This window comes from Calliphora vicina, chromosome 3, assembly GCF_958450345.1.
Source record: "Calliphora vicina chromosome 3, idCalVici1.1, whole genome shotgun sequence".
NCBI lineage: Eukaryota > Metazoa > Arthropoda > Insecta > Diptera > Calliphoridae > Calliphora > Calliphora vicina.
The window spans coordinates 123,272,279-123,294,118 of record NC_088782.1 but is presented as its reverse complement, the minus strand read 5'-3'; the positions used below and the strand labels follow the sequence as shown (position 1 = coordinate 123,294,118).

The following is a 21,840-nucleotide window of genomic DNA, read 5'->3' as shown; positions in this document are numbered from 1 at the left end:
TAGTTGGGTTAATAAAAAATTTAAACACTTAAATAAAGTAAACGAAGAATATTGTAGAAAAACAGCGCAAAAATCGAACTTAATAATAAATATTTCTTTTTATAGCAAAAAAGATTGAAGAAAAAAACACACGATTTTTTCATGATAAAGACAATGGAGTGTGTTTGTAAATATAACAAAAACAACAGGCAAAAAAATTGGCCATGTTTAAAACAAACACTCAAGCAGCAACAACAACAATACATGATGCACTTGCACTCACTAGCGAAAAAAAAAACAAATGAGAATGAGTAATCAACCACACACGATGAGTAAAGTGCAATAACAACAACAACAATCATAATACAGTTTCTTTATTTCTCTGCATGTTGTTGATGTTGTTTTTATTGTTTTCTAGTGTTGCCAAAAAGATGCAAACTTCAAGATAAAGATGTAGGTGTTAACAGCAGTTTTTTTTTATTCAAAAAAATTGAAATAAAGCCCGTGTTTAAAATTTTAATATAAATTTTTTAGGTTTTTAATTTGGGGCCATTGATTTGCTTATAAAATTTAAGTTTTTTCAAAGCTTGCTCTAAATTTTGCTTAAATTTAAATGGAATTTCCCTGATTCGTTAATTTTTTTTTAAAACTCTTTTGCAGTATTATTTTTATTTTTGTTAAATTTCATCAAGTGTTGACATTTGCAAATTCTTGTCACATATCGAGACATTTGCTGTTATTTTGTTTTTTTATTTATCAATATTTGCTTGTTTAGCATTTTAAATTGGTACACAAATAACAAAAATACTCTTCTTTTTTTATTTTTTTAAAATAATAAAAATAATTTTGCAATATAATAAATTTTGTATTGTTGTTTTGTCCAAGAAGTTATTTAAAATTCTAAAAAGGTATTTTTTTGTTTGTTGCTGTAAAGTTGGAAACTAAAGTATTTAGCTGCTGCTAAGTACGAATTCAAAAATGTATTCATTTCAGTTGTATTGATGATTATCATAAAATTGACACAAATTCTTTTGCACTAAACCAACATTAAACGAAAAAAGTAAGTAATCGATTTTGTTTGTCGAAAGGAATTTAATGCAAATTCAATTTTTATAAAAAAACACAAAAGAAAGTTTTTTTGGAAAGGGCTAGCTAGATATACATATGTTTTATAGATCAGGCATGTTAAGAATTAAGATTTTAAAGAAATCTATTTTTAAGTTAAAAAACTAACAAAAAAAAGTAAAAGTTAAAGAGAAATTAAAGCCAAACAAATAAATATACTAGGAAAAAACCCAAATAAACAATATTTAATAAAAAATTCTAAATAAACTAAAAAAATAACAAATTTTACCAAAGTAACCGGTTAGTTAGTTAGTTTTTTTTCAAGTAACCACAAATTTTCCAAATAATAATGAACAAAAAACCTATAAAACAATCAAATTAATAAATTTTTAGAGAAAAAATATTTTAGTTTAACAAAGTATACGGTTACTTAAAAAAATAAAAGGTTTTTTTAACAAAATAATTGATTGGCATCTATTAGAAATAGGAAAAAAAGTTTTTTGAAAAAGTAACTAAAAAAATAACCGGTTACTTTTTTAAATAACCTTTGGTTTCTACACCAAATTATCTACAAAAGTGTTTCAGAAGAAATCTCTTTAATTTTGCAAACAAAATCCTGAAAATTTTCACAAAAATTTCAATTTTATAACTAGTTTTAGAAAAGTAACCGATTTTTTTCAAAAGTAACCGTTTGCTTTCTAAGAAAAAATTAAGATAAACTATAATTTTCTGTGGAAAATTGTGGCAATTTTAAAATTAACCTGATTACCTGGAAAAATAACCGATTACTTATAAAAGTAACCGGTTACTTTATAAGTAACCTTTTAGTTTTTGTACCAAAACTATACAAAAAAGTATTTTAATTATAAAATACAGGAAATTTCTGCTTAAAACTGAAATTTTATAAAAAGTAACCGATTATTTGCAAATATAACAGCTTAAAATTAATTGAAATACAAATTTTTTTTTAAAAAAGTGAAGATTTTTCCTTAAACATTAAAGACATTTAAGAAAAAACAAAAAAATCGATTACTTTTTTAAGTAACCATTTGATTTTTTCAAATGCAACAATTCAAAATTAACTGAAATAATGATCACTCCTAAAAAATTAAAGAATTTTCTAAAAAAAAAATCTATTAGCTCGCAAAAGTATTCGATTATTTAAATAACCGATTGCTTTATAAAGTAACCATTTATTTTATTCTAAAATTGTAGAAAAAAAAGTTTTAATGTTAAATTTGTTTAATTTTTCAACAAATTCAGCTAAGTTATTAAATTAAACTTAAATTTTCTGCTTATTTTTGGAAAAAGTAACCGATTATTTTCAAAAGTAACCGTTAAGTTTTTATTACAAAATTAACAGAAATAATTTATTTTCATTAAAATTAAAGAATTTTCGAAATAAATTATATTACCAAGAAAAGTAACCGGTTACTTTGTAAAGTAACCATTTGATTTTTTGGCAAAAATTGTTTAAAAAACTATGTTATAACAAAATTCTTTAATGTTTCAAACAAACTCCCGAAATTTTTAGTTTTCTGCTTATTTTTTAAAAAAATAACCGGTTACTTTTTTAAGTAACCATTTAATTTTTTGGTCAAAATTGTGTAAAAAGCTATGTTAAAACAAAATTCTTTAAATTTTCTAACAAAATCTCTGAATTTTGGCTAAAATTTTTGGTTTTTTTCATATTTTTGGAAAAAGTAACCGATTATTTTCAAAAGTAACCGTTAAATTTTTATTAAAAAATTACCGGAAATAATTTATTTTCATTAAAATTAAAGAATTTTCGAAATAAATCATATTACCCAGAAAAGTAACCGGTTACTTTGTAAAGTAACCGTTTGATTTTTTGGGAAAAATTGTTTAAAAAACTATGTTATAACAAAATTCAAACAAGCTCCCGAAATTTTTAGTTTTCTGCTTATTTTTGGATAAAGTAACCGATTATTTTCAAAAGTAACCGTTAAGTTTTTATTAAAAACTTAACAGAAATAATAATTTTCCATTAAAAAAAAGAAAACAGAATTGTCAAAATAAATCGTATTACCAAGAAAAGTAAACGATTACTTAAAAAATAATTGGTTACTTTTTTAAGTAACCATTTGATTTTTTGGTCAAAATTGTGTAAAAAAACTATGTTATAACAAAATTCTTTAATTTTCAAAACAAAATTATAAGAAATAAGGATTTGTTCATTAAAAATTAAAGAATTTTCGAAATAAATCACATTACCATGAAAAGTAACCATTTAATTTTTTGGTCAAAATTGTGTAAAAAAACTATGTTATAAGAAAATTCTTTAATTTTTCAAACAAAATATCGGAATTTTGGCTAAAATTTTTAATATTTTGCTTATTTTTTGAAAAAGTAACCATTTAGTTTTTATGGAAAAATTAACAGAAATCATGATTTTTCTTTAAAAATTAAAGATTTTTATAAATAAATCATATTACCACGAAAAGTAACCGATTACTTTTTTAAGTAACCATTTAATTTTTTTGTTCAAAATTGTTTAAAAAACTAAAATTCTTTAATTTTGCAAACAAAATCCAGGAATTTTGTTTAAAATTTAAATTTTACGGTTTTTTTTCAGATAATATAGCAATTATGGAATTGAATCTGCTTTAAATCGTTGCTTTTCAATTCTACCGCACTATAATTTAGTTGAGAATGAATGAATAAAAATAATAAAATATCCACAAAGGAAAAAATATGTTGCTATTCAAACCATATGCAAAATGTTATGACCGAAGTAGAGCCATATATGGAGTTCAGTGTTTTTTTTTTTCCTTTAATTTTTTTGCTTGTTTTTGAATTGGTTGGAGTTTTCTGATTCTCAGGAATGTGAGTGTGACTAAAAAGAAACAAGATGATTTTTTTCAGATTTTTTTTTCTTTTTTTTGTTAAATAAATGCGAAAAAATAATAAAAATGAGCAACGCAGAAAAAAAAAGGCTGCAAAAAAAATTCATTCAGAATTCTCAGACTACAAAACAGTAAAAAAATGGGCAAAAACAACAGCAGAATTAAAGAAACCAACAACAATTTTAAAAGTGTTTAGTTTTTGTTTTAACAAGTTTGAAAAAAAAACGTATGAAATGCATTTCAATCTGTGATCTGTGTTGTTGTGGTGTGTTGATGGCAATGACGACGACAGCGATGACGATGGATTGCAATGATGGTGATGATGTGGTTGGGTTGTGGGTACTCGTTTCTATAACAACTGCATTCAGCAGCAGCAACAACAACAACAACAATAGTAGATAAAAAGTGGAAGATCGAGAAATAAAACAACAACAGAAATATAATAATAAAAATCACATTCTTTGCTGAAATAACAATTTCACTATTAACACTCTGTGAAGAAGAAGTCAGTCGTCAGTCAGTTTTTATTGTTTTGTCTGTTTTAGTTTTGGTAACGAGTAGTTTAGCTTTTTATTCGAATTTTCTGTTTCTATAGAAGTAGGAAGATGTTGTAGTTTTTTTTTTCAATTTCGGTTATGGTTTAGTAAACAGTAGCTTTTTGGGTAATATACTCATACAGCAAACGTCTAAACACCAGCGGTCATTTTATATATAGAGTTATTTGTATCTGGCTGGCATGTCTGTCTGTTGCTTTCTGTTATTCTTTTTACGAATATTTTCCAACTACTTACCACTTTAAGTGGTCTTGTGTGCAACATTGTAGTTACTGAGGCGTATCGATACAACGATGACGGCAGGAAAAAAACCCAAACAAATACTAAAATTAAATTTTTTCAAAAATAACAAAAAAAAAAACTAAAAATTTACATTTTAAGCAGTTATAGTTTTTGTATAAACAAAAAAACTGAAAAAAAAGTAACGATAATTTTGTTGTTTGTTTTTTTGGTATAAAATATTGAGGAATAAAACTTAAATTGGAGTGAAGAAAAATGCATAACAAGTACTTTAAATAAGCTACAAGTGGTTGAGTAACAAGTGGACAGCTATTTGAGTTATAGATACTTGAGAAAAACGAAGTGGTTACTTTAAAATTAAATGGTTACTTTTGCTAAAAACATTTAAAAATGCCTCTCAACTTTAGTTTTCATATAAAACTTAAATTTATAACAAATTTGGAATATGGTTACTTGAAAATTTACCGGTTACTTTTCTCTAATATCAAAGTTAAAGCTGTTCTTTAAGAAAACTTGAATTAAAAATCGATTTATATAGTTAAATAACAACTAAAACTTGATTTTTTTAAAATACTAAACCGGTTACTTTTTTTAAATTTTTTTAAGATGCTTGAAAATAATATTTTAATAAAATATTTACATGATTTTATTAAAATTATGCTATTCACAGTTAAATATAATAGTTTTCCCGGTTTTTAAATAAAAGTAACCGGTTACTTTTTTAAGTAACCATAACTAAAAATCATAAGAAATCCTTATTTAAACACTTTAAATTACTTTTAAGATAATAAAATCAATTACAACTACAAGAGTCTGTACTTAAGCTAGGTTTATCAAAAAAATAACCGGTTACTTTTTTAAAAAAACTTATTCACAGGCTAGAAAATAATTTTATATAATTTTTAAATAAAAAGTAACTATTTATAAACAATTCAAGAAATTTTTTTTTTTTACTAAAAACCACAAGAAAAATTTATTTAAACTCTGATAACTGCTTTAAAGACTTTAAAACCTCTTACAAATGCATAAAAAGTTGCTAAAGTCTTGATTACTTTAACAAGTACCGGTTACTTTTTGCTGATATTGTTTGGAAGGCTAGAAAATAATTTCTAAATAAAAAAAATTGCATCGCTCTAGTAATATAATGCTATTTACAGTTAAATATTGAGATTTTTAAGGTTTTTAAACAAAAGTAACCGGTTACTGTTTTAAGTAACCACAACTAAAAGCCATAAGAAAAAGTTATTTAAGCACTTAAAATAAATTTAAAACCACTTAAAACTATGTATGATGTTGCTAAAGACATGATTACTTAACAAAGTACCGGTTACTTTTAGCAAAACTTATTTCGATTTGAAGAAAAATAGTTTTAAAAAATATATTTTCATAGTAAGGCACTAGTTATGCTATTTTAAGTGAAATATTGAAGTTAACAAGGCTTTTTGCAAAAAGTAACCGGTTATTTGCTTAAGTAACCATGTCTAAAACCCTTACAAAGGCATTTTTTGAACAATAAAACTAGTTTAAATAATTTTCTTTAAGTTTTTTGTGTTATTTTGACAAAAATTTTCAATTTGTTGAAGTTTTTAACCAAAAGTAACCGATTACTTGTTTAAGTAATCATTAGCAAAATTGAAAAAATCACTTTTTGTTAATACTTATTAATTTAAATTTATTTTCCACTGTAAATTATGAAAATTTCTATAAAATTTAGCAAAAGTAACCATGATTTTTTGGAAATTTATTTAAGAAAATTTTATATATTTAATTTTAACCCTATATTATTATTAGTTTATTATTTTCCTTAAGTTATTTGTATTAGTTATAGCCTTAAGTTTATTTTAGCATGATTTTTAACAAAAAGTAACCGGTTACTTTTTTAAGTAACCATTAGCAAAAACTAGAAAAAATCACTTTTCTTTACTTCTATGTGTATTTAATAAGTTTTAAACAATTTTCCAATATAAATTGAGACCTTTTCTTAATTTGTTTTAAAAAAGTAACCATGTTTGTGGAAATTCTTTAAAAAAAATTTTATATTTTCTTTAAAAATTAAAATCATTAAACATTAAAAATATTTAATTGTTAGATAACCATAAATTTAAATGAAATGAATCAAATATTTTATATGGTTACTTTTTTGTAAGTAATAATTTTCCATAATTTTATAGCTACATTACTTTTTTCTAGTGGTTTTTATAGTATTTAAAGCTTAAATATTCTATTGACTAGGTTTTTAGCAAAAAGTAACCGGTTACTTTTTTAAGTAACCATTAACAAAATATAAGAAAATTCTGCTTTTGAACACTTGCTATAAAGTTTAAAGATTTAAATAAATTTTTAAAGATAAGTTATAAAATATTCTACAAAATTTGGGACAAGTAATCGTTTTAATGAATTCCTCCAATTAAATTTTTACATATTTAAAAATGTATTATTTTTTAGTTTTTAAGGAAGTTTAAAAAAACCTTGCAAATTATTTCTCTAATGTCAAGGTTTTAAATTTAAGTTTCTTAAAATTTAGTTTTTTCTTAAACAAATTCGCGAAATCTATAAAACTTTTACTTTTGTCTCATAAATCATTTAAATCAGAAGCAGTAGTCAGCGATTTAATCTGGTTTGCCAATTTTTTTTATTCATAGCTACTCGTATTTTCCCTTTTAATTTTATTGCAAGCCAAAAATTAACATTTTTTAAAAAAAAAACTCCCCCTCTTTCATTAATGATCTGGTTAATGGAGAGAGTATGTTTATTTTTTGCTGGTTAATTACACATGCTAGAATTTTTTACATTAATTTTGAATATAGAGTTCTAATTAACATAAAATATTAATATTTTGTTATAAAATTTATTGGTTTTTTTACCTTATAATTTAAATATTTGCAAAAATTAATCCACATCAAGTTGAACAATAGAAAACGTTGCGGTAACAAAAAAATAAATAAAAATTCAAAGAAGACAAAAGATGGAGTAGTAGACTTCAAAAGAAATTTCACTTTTTTTTTAAACAAAAGAAACTTATATTTTTGTTTTGTTTTAGGTGATTTAATTTATAATTTTGTTTTGTTTTAAAAAAAAAATAATAATAAGCAGCTTTTCTTAAATTTGCATAACTTTTGGTTGTTTTGTTAACAAATGGTTATTAAGTGATTTAATATTTATTTTTAAACACACACTTTTGAATATTTTTTAAATTTTTTGCAAAGAATTACTTAAACATTTTTTTGTTATTATGTATTAAACAAACTTTTTTATAAATTTCGAGAAGTTGTTTTAAATTTATTTAATTATTTTGTTGTTTTTATTTTAAAAGCACTTGAGTTATGTGGAATTATTTAAGTCCATTTAAAGTTAAGCTTAAATTAACAAATTAAAGTTAAGAATAAGTTTATTTTTTATTTCTGTTTAAAGTTCGTTTTTTTGTTTTGTTTTAAAAAGATCACTTTTTTCTAAAGCCACGGAACCCCAGACAACCTTTTAAAGCGATCACTAAAATAAGACTGACTGTTGGTGTGATCAACAGGCCTTCGAAATGAATTTAACAAGCAGGTTTTTTGCCAAGTATGTGAATAAAATACATGAAAAAAGAGACAACTTTAGATTAAATTATACTTATACACTTACAAATTTGTATCTTAAAGATACACAGAGAGAAGGAGAGAGAGAGAGAGAGTTAGAGAATGTGTGATAATGAGTAATCAAGTGATAAAGGAACGTTTTGGTAAATGAACCATGTAACTGAAACAGTTTCATTAATGAATCACTAATTAATCATTCTAGTAACACACAATAAATGTTTCATTTTCATGTTTGTTTAGTCAAATAGTCTTTGAAATCTATGGAAAATTAAGTAATTATAAAAATAAATGTAAAATATTAACCAAAAATAGAGAGAAATAAGACTTGTTTACCTTAAATTAGGCTCAAAACAATAAATATTCATCAATAGTTAAACTCACACTCTTTGCTTTTAACTAGATGTAACTAAAAGAGACAGAGAGCTAGGCTCTCACTATATATAAGTACATATGTAAGTACTTACATATGTAGAGTGTGTGTGTTCATCTGTAATAAAGCGTGTGTTTGAATGTTTATTACCAGAAACGAAGTGTGTATGTTCATCTTTAATAAACCGAACGAGTGTACGTACGAATGTTTGTGACTATCATTTGACTTTGAGCAATAACAACAAATTTGTTTACATTTTTTCTGTTTCTTCTTCTGCTGCCATTGCTGGGTTACACACATGTAAACACCTTAATGTAAAGCAAAAACAACAACAAATAGCCAAACATATTTAAATGACAATTTTCTTGTAGCTGTTGTTGTTGCTAACATTGTCAAAGTGTAATAAAATGATGGATTTTAATAACCAAGTGATTTTAAATGATGGGAACCGAATTTGAAAGTGTTTTTTAATATATTTTTTGGTCAAATAAATGTGACAATTTTGTTATTAATTTATCAATAATACTGCATGCCTACTTTTTTTATAAAAGACATTTTATATGTTGGGAAATTATGTTAATTAAATTAGACACCAAATTGTTTAAGCACATTTAAACATTGGGTATTTAAAATTATGCTGATGAATAAATTAAAATATAATAAAAAAAAAAATAATTTTAAGCTAACACTTCATAAATTTTATTAAAATTACATTGTTATGATCTTAATAATCGAAAATCATGGAAGGGGGGAGTTTTTAAACATATAAGACAGCTTTTATACAATAAAAGAATACAAAATAAACTTGAAAATTTAAATGTAACAGAAAAATGTGTAAGCGAAACTTGAAAATTTGTAACAAATTAAAATAAAACCGTAAAATAAATCATTTAATAAACAAATACAAGTAGTTATTGAGCAATTACCCTCAAAGATACATAAAAACCATTTAAAAATAATAAAATTTAAACAAATTTTAGAAAAAACGTAAAAAACTTTTAGGCAGCAATGATTTTTTTTTACTAAATTTAATTTAAAACAGCTTTTTTAAATTTATTTTTTATTTAGAAAAAATCTAGGTTTTTAACAAAAAGTAACCGATTACTTTTTTAAGTAACCATGTGTAAAAATGATGCTAACATATTTTCTAATCACTTGAAAGCACTTTAAAGTCTTTAACATCAATTTTGCTTTATAACTTGTACTATTTTGCTACTAATTTCAAACATTTAATAAAAGTAACCATTTTATCTGGGTTAGTTTCTTTGATTTCAGATATTTCTTAGTTTAATATTATCATTATTTTGAGTATTTTGTAGTATTTAAACTAAAACCTTTATTTTGGCTAGGTTTCTAACCAAAAGTAACCGGTTACTTTTTTAAGTAACCACAAGCAAAAATGATGCCAAACTATTTCTTAACAACTTTAAAGCAGGTTTTATTTATTTTGCTTTGGAAATAATCATATTTTAGGCAACATTTAAGAAAAGTAACCACTTTAAATTAAAATTAATAATTTTTTTTATGATTTAAGGATTTATTTAGTTAAATAAAATAATTTTTTGTGTATTTTGTGTTATTTAAACTAAAAACTTTATTTTAGCTAGCTTTCTAGCCAAAAGTAACCGGTTACCTATTTAAGTAACCACAGGCAAAAATGATGCCAAAATATTTCTGAACATTAAGGAACAACTTTAAAGCAGCTTTAATTTATTTTGCTTTGGAAATAATGCAATTTTAGGCAACATTTATGAAAAGTAACCGCTTTAAATTGAAATTAATTAATTTTTTTTATGACTTAAGGATTTATTTAGTTCAATAAAATAATTTTTTGTGTATTTTGTGTTATTTAAACTAAAACCTTTATTTTAGCTAGCTTTCTAGCCAAAAGTAACCGGTTACTTTTTTAAGTAACCACAAGCAAAAATTATGCCAAAATATTTCTTAACATTTAAGAACAACTTTAAAGCAGGTTTTATTTATTTTGCTTTGGAAATAATCATATTTTAGACAACATTTAAGAAAAGTAACCACTTTAAATTGAAATTAATTAACTTTTTTATGATTTAAGGATTTATTTAGTTGAATAAAATAATTTTTTGTGTATTTTGTGTTATTTAAACTAAAACCTTTATTTTAGCTAGCTTTCTAGCCAAAAGTAACCGGTTACTTTTTTAAGTAACCACAAGCTAAAATTATGCCAAAATATTTCTTAACATTTAAGAACAACTTTAAAGCAGGTTATATTTATTTTGCTTTGGAAATAATACTATTTTAGGCAACGTTTAAGAAAAGTAACCGCTTTAAATTGAAATTAATTAACTTTTTTATGATTTAAGGGTTTATTTAGTTAAATTAAATTATTTTTTGTGTATTTTGTATTATTTAAACTAAAACCTTTATTTTAGCTAGCTTTCTAGCCAAAAGTAACCGGTTACTTTTTTAAGTAACCACAAGCTAAAATTATGCCAAAATATTTCTTAACATTTAAGAACAACTTTAAAGCAGGTTTTATTTATTTTGCTTTGGAAATAATGCAATTTTAGGCTACATTTATGAAAAGTAACCACTTTAAATATAAATTATTTTTGTAATTTCAGACATGTTTTATTAAATAATATTGTAAATAAGAGTATTTTGACATATTTTTGTGTTTTTTAGGTTTTTTAAAAAAATAATCGGTTACTAATTTAAGTAACCATTGCTTAAAACGGGTTAAAATCATGTTTTAGCATTTTTTTTTAATTTTTTTACACTCAAAATTAATCGTTATTTATTTAAATTTATCGTTATAAATTATTTATGATTATTTGATTTTAAAAGTAACCATAAAATTTAATGTTTATTTTCAATTAACTATAAAGATTTTGGAGATTTTTTTTTTTTTCAAACTAAACTTATTTATGAGTTTTATAATAATATTAAAACTATATATATATAAAAAAGATATAGATACAAACATATTTTAAAATTTATTAACTATTGTTATAGATTTTTTTGTTTCATTCTTCTATGAAAAACTAAAAATATTTATAAAACTGAAACAAAAAACCACCATAAACAACAAAGTTTAGTAAATAATAGTTTAATGATCTTTTAGCCATAAAATACCTTTGTAACACTTAAACAAAAATTGCAAAAAACGAGAAAACTAGAGAGATAAATGTGGTTACAATAAGGTTAATATTTATTAAGTTGTCTAAAACAAAAAATTACTATAAAATTTAGGTTTTTTTTTCAAAACAGCTGTTTAAATTAAAGGGTTTGTTTGGAAAATGATAAAATTAAGTATTTTTTTCTTAGGTTTAGTATAATTATTTTTAGTTTATAGTGATTTTAGAAGGTCTTTTTGATTTTGTTTAAATTGTTAAGAATTTTTCTCAAAAACCTTAAAATAACCGCTTTTGTAATTGTATACTTCATTAGCGGTATAATTTACCTTAAAGTTTCTTACAAAGAACATGCAAAATCAAGCATAAACATGTTTAAAAGAAAAACTTGTTGAGAGTTAAGAATGCCTACATTACTTGCTGTTTAAAAATTAGTTAATTTATTTTTAATAAATTCAATATGTTTTTATGACCTAAATTGAGAAAATAATTAAAACTATGGGAAATAATTGTATAGGTTAGACACTGGTTTGTTTAAAACAAAGTAAAAGCAAGAATTTCTCATTATTTACAATAAAAATTTGCTTAAATAACTAAATTCATTAATTTCTTCATTTCAATGTTGAACAAATCCTTTAAATCTTCCATTTCTCATTTACTGTTATAAGTTAGCTTTACTCTCATGATATGGCAACATTAACTAACGGTAAATAAACAATGTTGCTAAACATGTCTTGCCTGGCAACATTGTTGCAAGAAATGTAAACAATGCTGGTTTCTTTCTAACTTTGAGTAAAATTGAATCAAAAAAAAGGCATTTTAAGGCTGAATTAACGTGAAAATAAAAAATAATTAAATATTTTTTTTTAATAAAAAATCAAAATTTTTCTCAAGTTTTACAAAAAAAAAAATTAAAATTTATGAACGATTTTCAATTAATTTTTTCCATTTTACTTTTTTCTTTCACAAAATGTTTATAAATTTAAAAAATTATAAAGAATCTAGATTTTGTAAACAAAAAATAGTTTATTTTACAAAAATAAATCTCTGATATGAAAAGAATGTCATGAAATTGGTTTAATTTAATGAAATTATGTCAAACTTCAGTTTTACAGTTTTTTTGTTCAAAAAAAATCCTTAAAATGAAAAATTTTCAAGAGCTTTACTCGCAACAGTTGCTAACACTAACTAACGGTAAATAAACAATGTTGCCAAACATCTAATTTTGGAGAACATTGTTGCCAGAAATGTAAACAATTCATGGTTATAAAGGGAATTCTTGATAATTTTAAGTAAAATTTAATAAAAAAAACAGGATTTAAGGCGGATTCAGTTACAAAAACAATAATATTTAATAAAGAAAACTGGACAAATTAATAACTTATTAAAAAAAATAGTTTTTTCTGGAATTTATAAAAAAAAATTTAGAATTCATGAAAGCTTTTTAAAACAAATTTTTTTACATAGAAATTTTTTCAAAAATTATGTTAAATTTTGAAAAAAATTTTAAAAATTTTCGAAAAATTATTATTATTGCTCAAAATCAAGAACTTTTGCAATTTTATACAAAAAGAAATAGAAAACGTATTTAATTTTATGAAAAAAAAATATTTTTCTCAAATTTTCCAAAAAAAAAATATAAAGAAATTAATTTTTTATTAAAAATGTGAATAAATTACTTGAATCTTTGATATTCTTTCACTTAATACTTAAAATTATCAATTTTTATTCGGAGTCATCTGGCAGCATTACATACTGCAGTTGGCAACTCTAAATAACGGTAAATAAACAATGTTGCCAAACATCTGCTTTATGGCAACATTGTTGCAAGAAACTTAAACAAACCTGGTTTAAGAAGGGAATTCTTGTTATTTTTAAGGGATATTAAGAAGAAAAACACGATTTTTAAGGCGAATCAATTAAAAAAGGAAAACTGGACAAAATTAATAATTGAAAAAATCAAGTTTTTTTCCTGGTATCTATAAAAAATTTTATGAACGATTTTCAAAACACATTTTCTATAAAATAAAGTTTTTTCCAAAAACTTTTTAATTTTTTTTTGGGAAATTTCCGAAAAATAATTTTTTTTTTTTTTGCACAAAATCAAGATGTTTTGCCTTTTTATTCATATAATCTGCAAAAGTTTTTGATTTTGTGAAAAAAAAAATATTTCTCTCGAATTTATATAAAGAAATTGGTTTATTTTTAATAAAAATGTGAAAAAAAAAATATTTCTCTTGAATTTATATAAAGAAATTGGTTTATTTTTAATAAAAAATGTGAATAAATTACATGAAACTTCATTATGCCTTCAGTTTTATGTTACTTTTCCAACTTTTTGTTCAAAAAAATACTTAAAATTGTGAATCTTCATTTAATGTTATCTGGCAGCTTTACTCGCAACAGTTGTTAACACTAACTAACGGTAAATTAAACAATGTTGCCAAACATCTGCTTTATGGCAACATTGTTGCATGTAAAGTAAACAAACCTGGTTTAAAAGGGGAGTTCCTTATAATTTAAGTATTTTAAAGGCTTTTTTCTATTAAAAATACATTTTGGAACTAAAAAATCTTAGATTTCACAAAAATTTCCATTTAACCATGTCCACTAAGTTAACAATTGTAAATTACAACTAAACGATGAAAAATAGCTGTTTGCCGGTGACATTTTCCAATGACCTCGTTTAATTTGAGGTTCTATTTTAAGATTTTCATGCAAATAAATTGCAGCAAAATAATCATTTATAACAATTTTAAATAAAACATTTATGATTTATGGCTTTTCCTCAATAAATCAATCAAAATATAAAAAAATTTAAATTAAGAAATATATAAACAGCAACAGCAAATAATAATAAAACAATACAATACAAATTACCAAGAATATATTGAGAAAAAAAAAAATCTGTGCAATGGCATTGCCACACAGGCCATATTACAAACAACAACAACAACAAAAAACACACGAGCAAGAGCTACAAATGATATTGATAACTTTGCGGCAAACTTCTAACAACAAGAAATAATATATAAATTTAAATAATGCATAAATAAAGAAATAAACACAAATAATAATAATAAATAGTAATAAAAACAAAAATCACACAAATTAACAAACAACAATTGCGTCAATGTTTAGAGTAAAAGTGACAAACAAGAAAGAAATTAACCTCAAATTATTTCTAAAGAAAGAGAGAAAGAACTTTTATTTTTTTGTAAACAAAAATTATGATTTTTTTTTTTTTAATTAAAGCTGGCAGGGTGCTAGAGTTAGAATATTTGTTTGAAAGGAAAATTAGCTTTTAAAATTATAATTGTTTATTGAATTAAATTATCGATTTTCTATGGTTTCATCTACATATGTATATGAAAGAGTGAAATTGTGAATTATTTATGGTTTAAAGTGTTGTGTATGAATTGCCAAGTGAAAGTTTCTAGAAATCATTAAATTTTATTTATTTCTTCTTCTTTAGTTAACTTAAAAGCTAAAAGGAAAATTAATGGAAAATTGTTTTGGAAGCCTAAAAAAAAAGAAAATAAAATTCTTTAACGGAATTTCATAAGAAAACTTTTTTTTTCATAAAAAAAAAATCATATTCAGCCATGAGACCCATTTGTGGATGAAGAAAATTGAGGAATTTGGGACATTATGCACCAGCGATTTGAGGGCATGATCATATCTCGTGGAGGTGATGTGAACTGGCTGCTATTTAGAATCGAGAAAATCGGACAATTTGCCTAAAACAGTTTCACCAACATTTTTTTTAAGGATTTTTTTTTAACAAATGGTTTGAAAATGGCCATAAAACTGAAAGAATAATAAAATTTCAAGTTTAAAAATAAACCAATTTCTTTTTTTTTTAAAAAAATTTAAAAAAATATTTTTTTTTTTAACAAAATCAAATACTTTTAATATTTAAATGTATAAAATTGCAAAAGTTTTAGATTTTGGACAAAAAAAAAAATAAATAATTGTAATAAAAGTTAATTTTTGTTTTTAAAAATCATATATAGAAAATTTGTTACAAAAACTTTTATAAATTTAAATTTTTTTATAAATACAAAAACTTAATTTTTTTCGTAAAAAATAGTTTCAGTTTTCTTGATTAAATCTTTTAATAATTAACTGAAACTGTCTTAAAAATCCAGTTTTTTATTTTATTTTACCTAAATTTATCAAGAATTCCCTTCTTAAACAAGATTTGTTTACATATCTGGCAACAATGTTGCCATAATGCAGATGTTTGGCAACATTGTTTATTTACCGTTAGTTAGTGTAAAGCTGCCAGATGACATTAAATGAAAATTTACAATTTTAAGGTTTTTTTTTTTAACAAAAAATCTACAAAATTTATTTTTCGCAATAATTTAATTTTTCTTCATAATTTTGTTTCAGAAAATTTTTTTGTAACTACAAATTTTTGTTCACCAAATATAGTTTTTAATATTTATGTTAAAGTAGACTTCCGTGAAGATTTGGCACTTTTACTTTAATTTCAAAATAAAACACTAATGAAAAAGTAAGCAATATAATTTAGTTCAATAAATATGAATACATTTTAAGTCATTTAATTATTTTCGAGGTTTTGCACTATTTTTTAACTCTTTTTATAATAAACCACGACTAAATTCTAGTTTTAGCACTATTTTTCCAAAGAAAACTCATTAAAATTGTTTATTTTTCTTCTTCATCAGTAAAGAGAGAGAGAGGGAGAGAGGAAACACCAACTAACGGTATATAAACAATGTTGCCCAACAACTTGGTCATGACAACTCATTAAAATTGTTTATTTTCCTTCTTCAGCATCTAGCAGCTATGTCCGCAAGATATAGAGAGAGTGTGAGAGAGGAAACAACAACTAACTGTATATAAACAATGTTGCCCAACATTGTAGCTAGAAATATAAATAAACTTTGTTTAAAAGAGGAATTCTATAACATTTTGACTAAAATTAAACAGAAAAATCCTTTTTTTGCAATTAAAAACTGAAAATTTATAAAAATATAAGCAATTATATTACTTATTACTGACATTTTAACATTTTAATGTATAAAATTATATTAAATAATAAAAATTGAATGTAATATCGTATTTTATTAAAATTTGTAAATTGAAGAATTTTTTTTTTTGGACATTTTGACATTTAATTAACTATTGAAATAGATCATTATAACAACTAAGCAGGCGACACTTGTTATATGTTTACCAAAAAAATAAATACAAAATTACTTAAAGAAATCATGAAGCCCATCCCATAGTTATCTATCTATTTATTAAGTTAACAACAACAAAACAACATTAAGCTGACACCATACGATTTTCAATGGAGATTGTAAAATTTGCTGTTAGTTTTAAGCAACAATTTATTATAACTTAAACCTCAAAGGCTTTTTTTTTTTGCTTTGTTTGGCAATTGATTTAAATTATAATAATGCTTTATATTTTCTATATAAAACTGCTTTAGAAAAATTGCCTTAATATTGTTAAGTTTATTCTAAAGTAGAGTTTTAACCATATTTCATTTTAGTTTATTTTTCTACTTTGTTTGACAATTCCCAGCCAAAGGTGTGTCTTCCTTAAAGCTTTAATCCGAAAACAACACGACAACAAAACACCTTCATTTTACAGTTTCAAATTTATTTTTATTTTTTACAAGACTTTCTAAATTTTAGTTTTTGTAAAGAAAATATTCTGTGTAACAATGTTTTAAAGCTGTTAAAACATAAATTAATATAGCAGTTTTTTTTTCTAAAACAATGTGTGAATAAAATAAAATGTTAAACCCAAACAATTTAAAGACTGCTTAAAAAAATTATTAAAAATTCTAAATTTTATATAATTTTCCTAAATTAAAGTTAAAATTTCTTTTAACATTAAAATAAAGTAATAAAATTCATTAAATTTTAATAAAATAAGAATAAAACTTCATAAATTTTCTCATTCCACCTCCAATTTCATAATTTTCCAGGTAGCTTTACACACAAGAAATGGCAACACTAACTAACGGTAAATAAACAATGTTGCCAAAAAGCTTTGTTCTGGCAAAATTGTTGCTAGGAAATGTAAACAATTGTGGTTTAAAAGGGGAATTATTAATAAAAATGTAGAAAATTAAATAAATAAAGGATTATTAAGGCTATTTAAACATAGAAATCTTATATAACCTTCAATAATATAAAAATTAAAAATATTTTTTTGTTAAAAAAAATGTTTGTTTGAAAAAAAAATGTTATTAGTGGCAGAATTATGGGGTGAAAAACATTTTATGTTTTAAAAAATTTATACAAAATTTTTATTTGTCTTGTGTCTTGTTATAAAATCTTATTAAGCTCATGTAAACTTTTTTTATTATTTTTTCTTGTATGTTTTGTATTATTTTTCCAATATCTAACCTTATTACCAGCAAAAAAATTATAAAAAAAATCAAAGTAAACTCTATATTATGGCGATTGCTATTAATGCTTTAGAAATTCTAATTTATGGTTAAATTTGGTGGTTTTTCTGTTTGCTTTATATATATATTATAGAGAATACAATGTAAAGAGTTGGTGTAGATGGTAGATATTTGCTATAAATTATAACATTTATTGTTATTATTAGAAAAGACTAGGAAAAAAATGTAAAATCAATAAACAAAGATTTTAAATGAATTTATTTTTATAGAGAAAATGTTTCCATTTTTTTTTTTGCAAGCGAAATCTTTAAAAAAATAAAGAAATTTTTAAAAAATTTCCACAAAAATAAAGAAATTTTGCTATAATTTTATTTAAATTAAAGATTTTTCAAGATAATACCAAGTAAAATATAATTCCTGCTCGATTTTGTTTAGAATTTATCAAAAATTTCCTCAAAATCTGTTTAAAATTGAGTTTACCAAGCAAAATTTGTTTACAACACTATTAAAAGCTATAATTTATTAATTTCACATTGGCATCACTGTGCATTGCATTGCTAACGGTACTTGTTGACTCTCACGAGAGATGTCAGCATAAAACAAACACACACGCACTTACACATGCAAAACAAAGACAGTAAAATGGAAAACAACAAAAAAACGTAAACAAACCTTTAGAATTAAGGAATTTTTGAATAAAATAAGTTAAATTATTAAAATTTTTAACATTTAAAGAACAAAATATTAAAATATAGCTAGATATTGATAAATTAAAGTAAATTTGCTTAGATTTAAGGAATTTTTCAATAAAAATATAAAAAATTAAAGAGATTTAAAAGAATAAATTTATAGAACTATAACTAAATATTAAAGTTTTCAAGAAATTTAAGGTTTAAGTTACATAAAATTGTTTATTTATTTTTTTATTTAGAAATTGTTGGGATATATTTATAATATCTAATAAAAAGTGAATGAATCTTAAGGAATTTCTATAATAAACTATTGCATTGTTTCCTTTAATTAAAATTTCTTTTTTTTCTATAGCAATTTAATAGTTTTATAGCAAATGTAGGTATTTATTTACAGCAATAATCAAACTAGGAAGGAACTTCAAAAATATTTTTTTTTCCAAATTTTTCCTACATTGTTTGGAAATAGTTATTTTTACTCTATTAAATTTTAACAAATTTCAAATTAATCACATTACAGTAAAATATAAAAAAAATAACACAACAAAACAATTTTACAACAAAATATAAAAAAAAACACAAAATTGATTGAAATGTGTTCAAACCAGCAAAAAGTATAAAACTACTTTAGATTGCCTTACTGTTTACAATAAATTTTTTTTGCGTGGGTTTTTTTTTATTTAAAAAAAAAACACTATAAAATAATAACTAAGTATGTATACAAAACAATGTTTATTATTTCTTTTATTATTTCATAAGTTGTAAGTCTTTGTATCTGTCCGTCCGTCTGTCCGTCTGTCTGTCCATTTTATTGTTTAGTGTGTTGATCTGGTTGTTAAAAACGAAAGTGAAATTATGCATTTCAAAAGAAATTATCGCTTTATCACGATTTTTTTTTCTTTCTGCTTTTTTAAACATTAAACTATACATCTTTGTATTTTCAAACACTATTATAACTTGAGTCTAAACAAAAAGCAGACGTTTTATTGGAAATTATAATTATGCAATTTTTATTTGTGTTATTTTAGATTAAAAACATGAAATAACTTAATATTTTTTTTTATTAACATCAGTTAACTAGATTTATAATACCATAAATTATAAATTTATTAAACAAATTATAGAAGAAATAACAGAAGTGACAACTTCATGTATTTAAATATTAATTTGCTTCAAAAAAGATGAAGAAAATACACAAAATATGTAAATTATATTATCTCTATATATTTTTTATTATAATTTATAAGAAAATCTTTAAAAATTACTTTAAAATTGAGTTAAATAAGCAAAAACACTTTTCTATAACATTAAAAGCTCTAAATTAATTAACTTACATTGGCAACCCTATGCTTTGCTCACCTAACGGTAATTTCGCACACTCACATGGAGATGATAACAAAAAGCAATTCTCACTACACAGGGTTGGATAATAAAGGCAGCTAAATTAAAAAGGACAACAAAGGTAAACAAAACATTAAATTTAAACAAAATACGGTAAATTATTAATTTTTTAAGCTGTTTTAAACACTAAACTATATTTTAGACTGTAATACACAAACATATGACAATATTTCCTTGTTTTTCTTTATATGATTTCCAATATTGCACAAATTTTGCTAATTTTAATTGACAATTTCACACGCATTTCCCATTATTTACTGGGATTATGAATGCATGTAAAGATAACACCACAAAATTAACAAACACAACTCAGCAAACATTTTCAATGCTTTTTTTAATAAACTTCATTATTTTTAAGGGCCATTGTCAATTTCAAAACGTAAGCCAATGTTAAACTCAATTAATTTTGAAAACATCTTCAGTTAGATTTTCTGTAATAAAAAAATGTTTACTATTTCTTGTCTTAATAATTGTTGTAAGCCTCTATTTTTTTTAAAGAGACAGACATTAGTTTGTTTCATGGTCCATAAGCTTGGCTTTTTAAATGTAGTTTTGTAAGCATTTCCAGGTTTTGAATTTATTTCATGTAAAATTTTCTTTTATTTTTTTTGTTTAGTTTTTTTCTTTCTTGCTGCTTAAAAGATACATGATAAATCGTGACCATTTTTCAAATAAAGTTTTATGGTGAAAAAGAAACCAAATGAAATGGGGGAGAAATTGCTAGCAAGAGGCTGCATTGTAAAGCCCTAATTTTTGTTGCCAGTTAAAGCTAAAAATTGTTAACAACTACGAAATGTTTATAGAAATTAAATGAATGACATGCGAAAACTGGCAATAAAAGAATTTCGTTTTAAACATTATTTCCTTGACTTTAAAGAGAATTATAAGGTTTTTATGTTAATTGTAGTTAAGGTAACTAAAACAGTTGGTTAAAATGCAATTTAGTTTTAGAAAAAATAAACAACAGTTGTTGCTGAATTCAAGTTAAATAAATGAAAAAATAAAAAAAATTCTAACCTTTTATTTAAATTGAAAGATAAACCTATTTAAATTCAATTAAATATTTGTTAAAGTTGAGTTTTTCTAAAAAGAACCTTTTATAAACAAAAAATCTATAAATTTTATTATTTCTACTTGGTATTTTTAAAAAGGTATGAAAACCCCTTGAAAATTACCTTAAAATTGAGTTTAATAAGCAAAAACACTTAAAAATACCATTAAAAGCTCTAATTTGATTAACGCATATTGGCAACACCAACTAACCGTAATTTGCTCATTCACACGAAGATGATAACAAAAAGCAACTCTCACTACACAGGGTTGGATAACAAAGCCAACAAAAGAAAAAACACCAACAAATGTAAACAAAACATTAAATTTTTAGCAATTTTTTAACAATTAAAAAGAAATTTATTAATTTTTAAGCATTTTTAAATACTAAACTATATTTTAGACTTAAATAAAGAAAAAATCTCTATTTTTCCCACAATTCTTTAATTTCAATTTGAACTTTATTTTCCATTAATTTGTTATTCTATTATTCCAATAATTGATAAAATTCTTTGTTTATCAAAAGCAGAAAAAAAACAG

The 21,840-nt window shown here is 22.9% G+C and overlaps 1 protein-coding gene across 5 annotated transcripts in view; it reads right to left on the bottom strand.

Moving 5' to 3' along the window:
• bbg (big bang) overlaps positions 1 to 21,840 on the bottom strand; it is a 262,098-nt gene that overhangs the window by 26,186 nt on the left and 214,072 nt on the right. The window contains exon 1 of one of the 5 annotated variants that reach the window (XM_065503542.1): positions 7,570 to 7,727. The exons of the other annotated variants lie outside the window; for them this stretch is intronic. The gene's annotated coding sequence lies outside the window, so the exon portion shown is untranslated. Of the gene's footprint in view, positions 1 to 7,569; positions 7,728 to 21,840 lie in introns of those variants that run through there. 5 annotated transcript variants of the gene reach the window in all.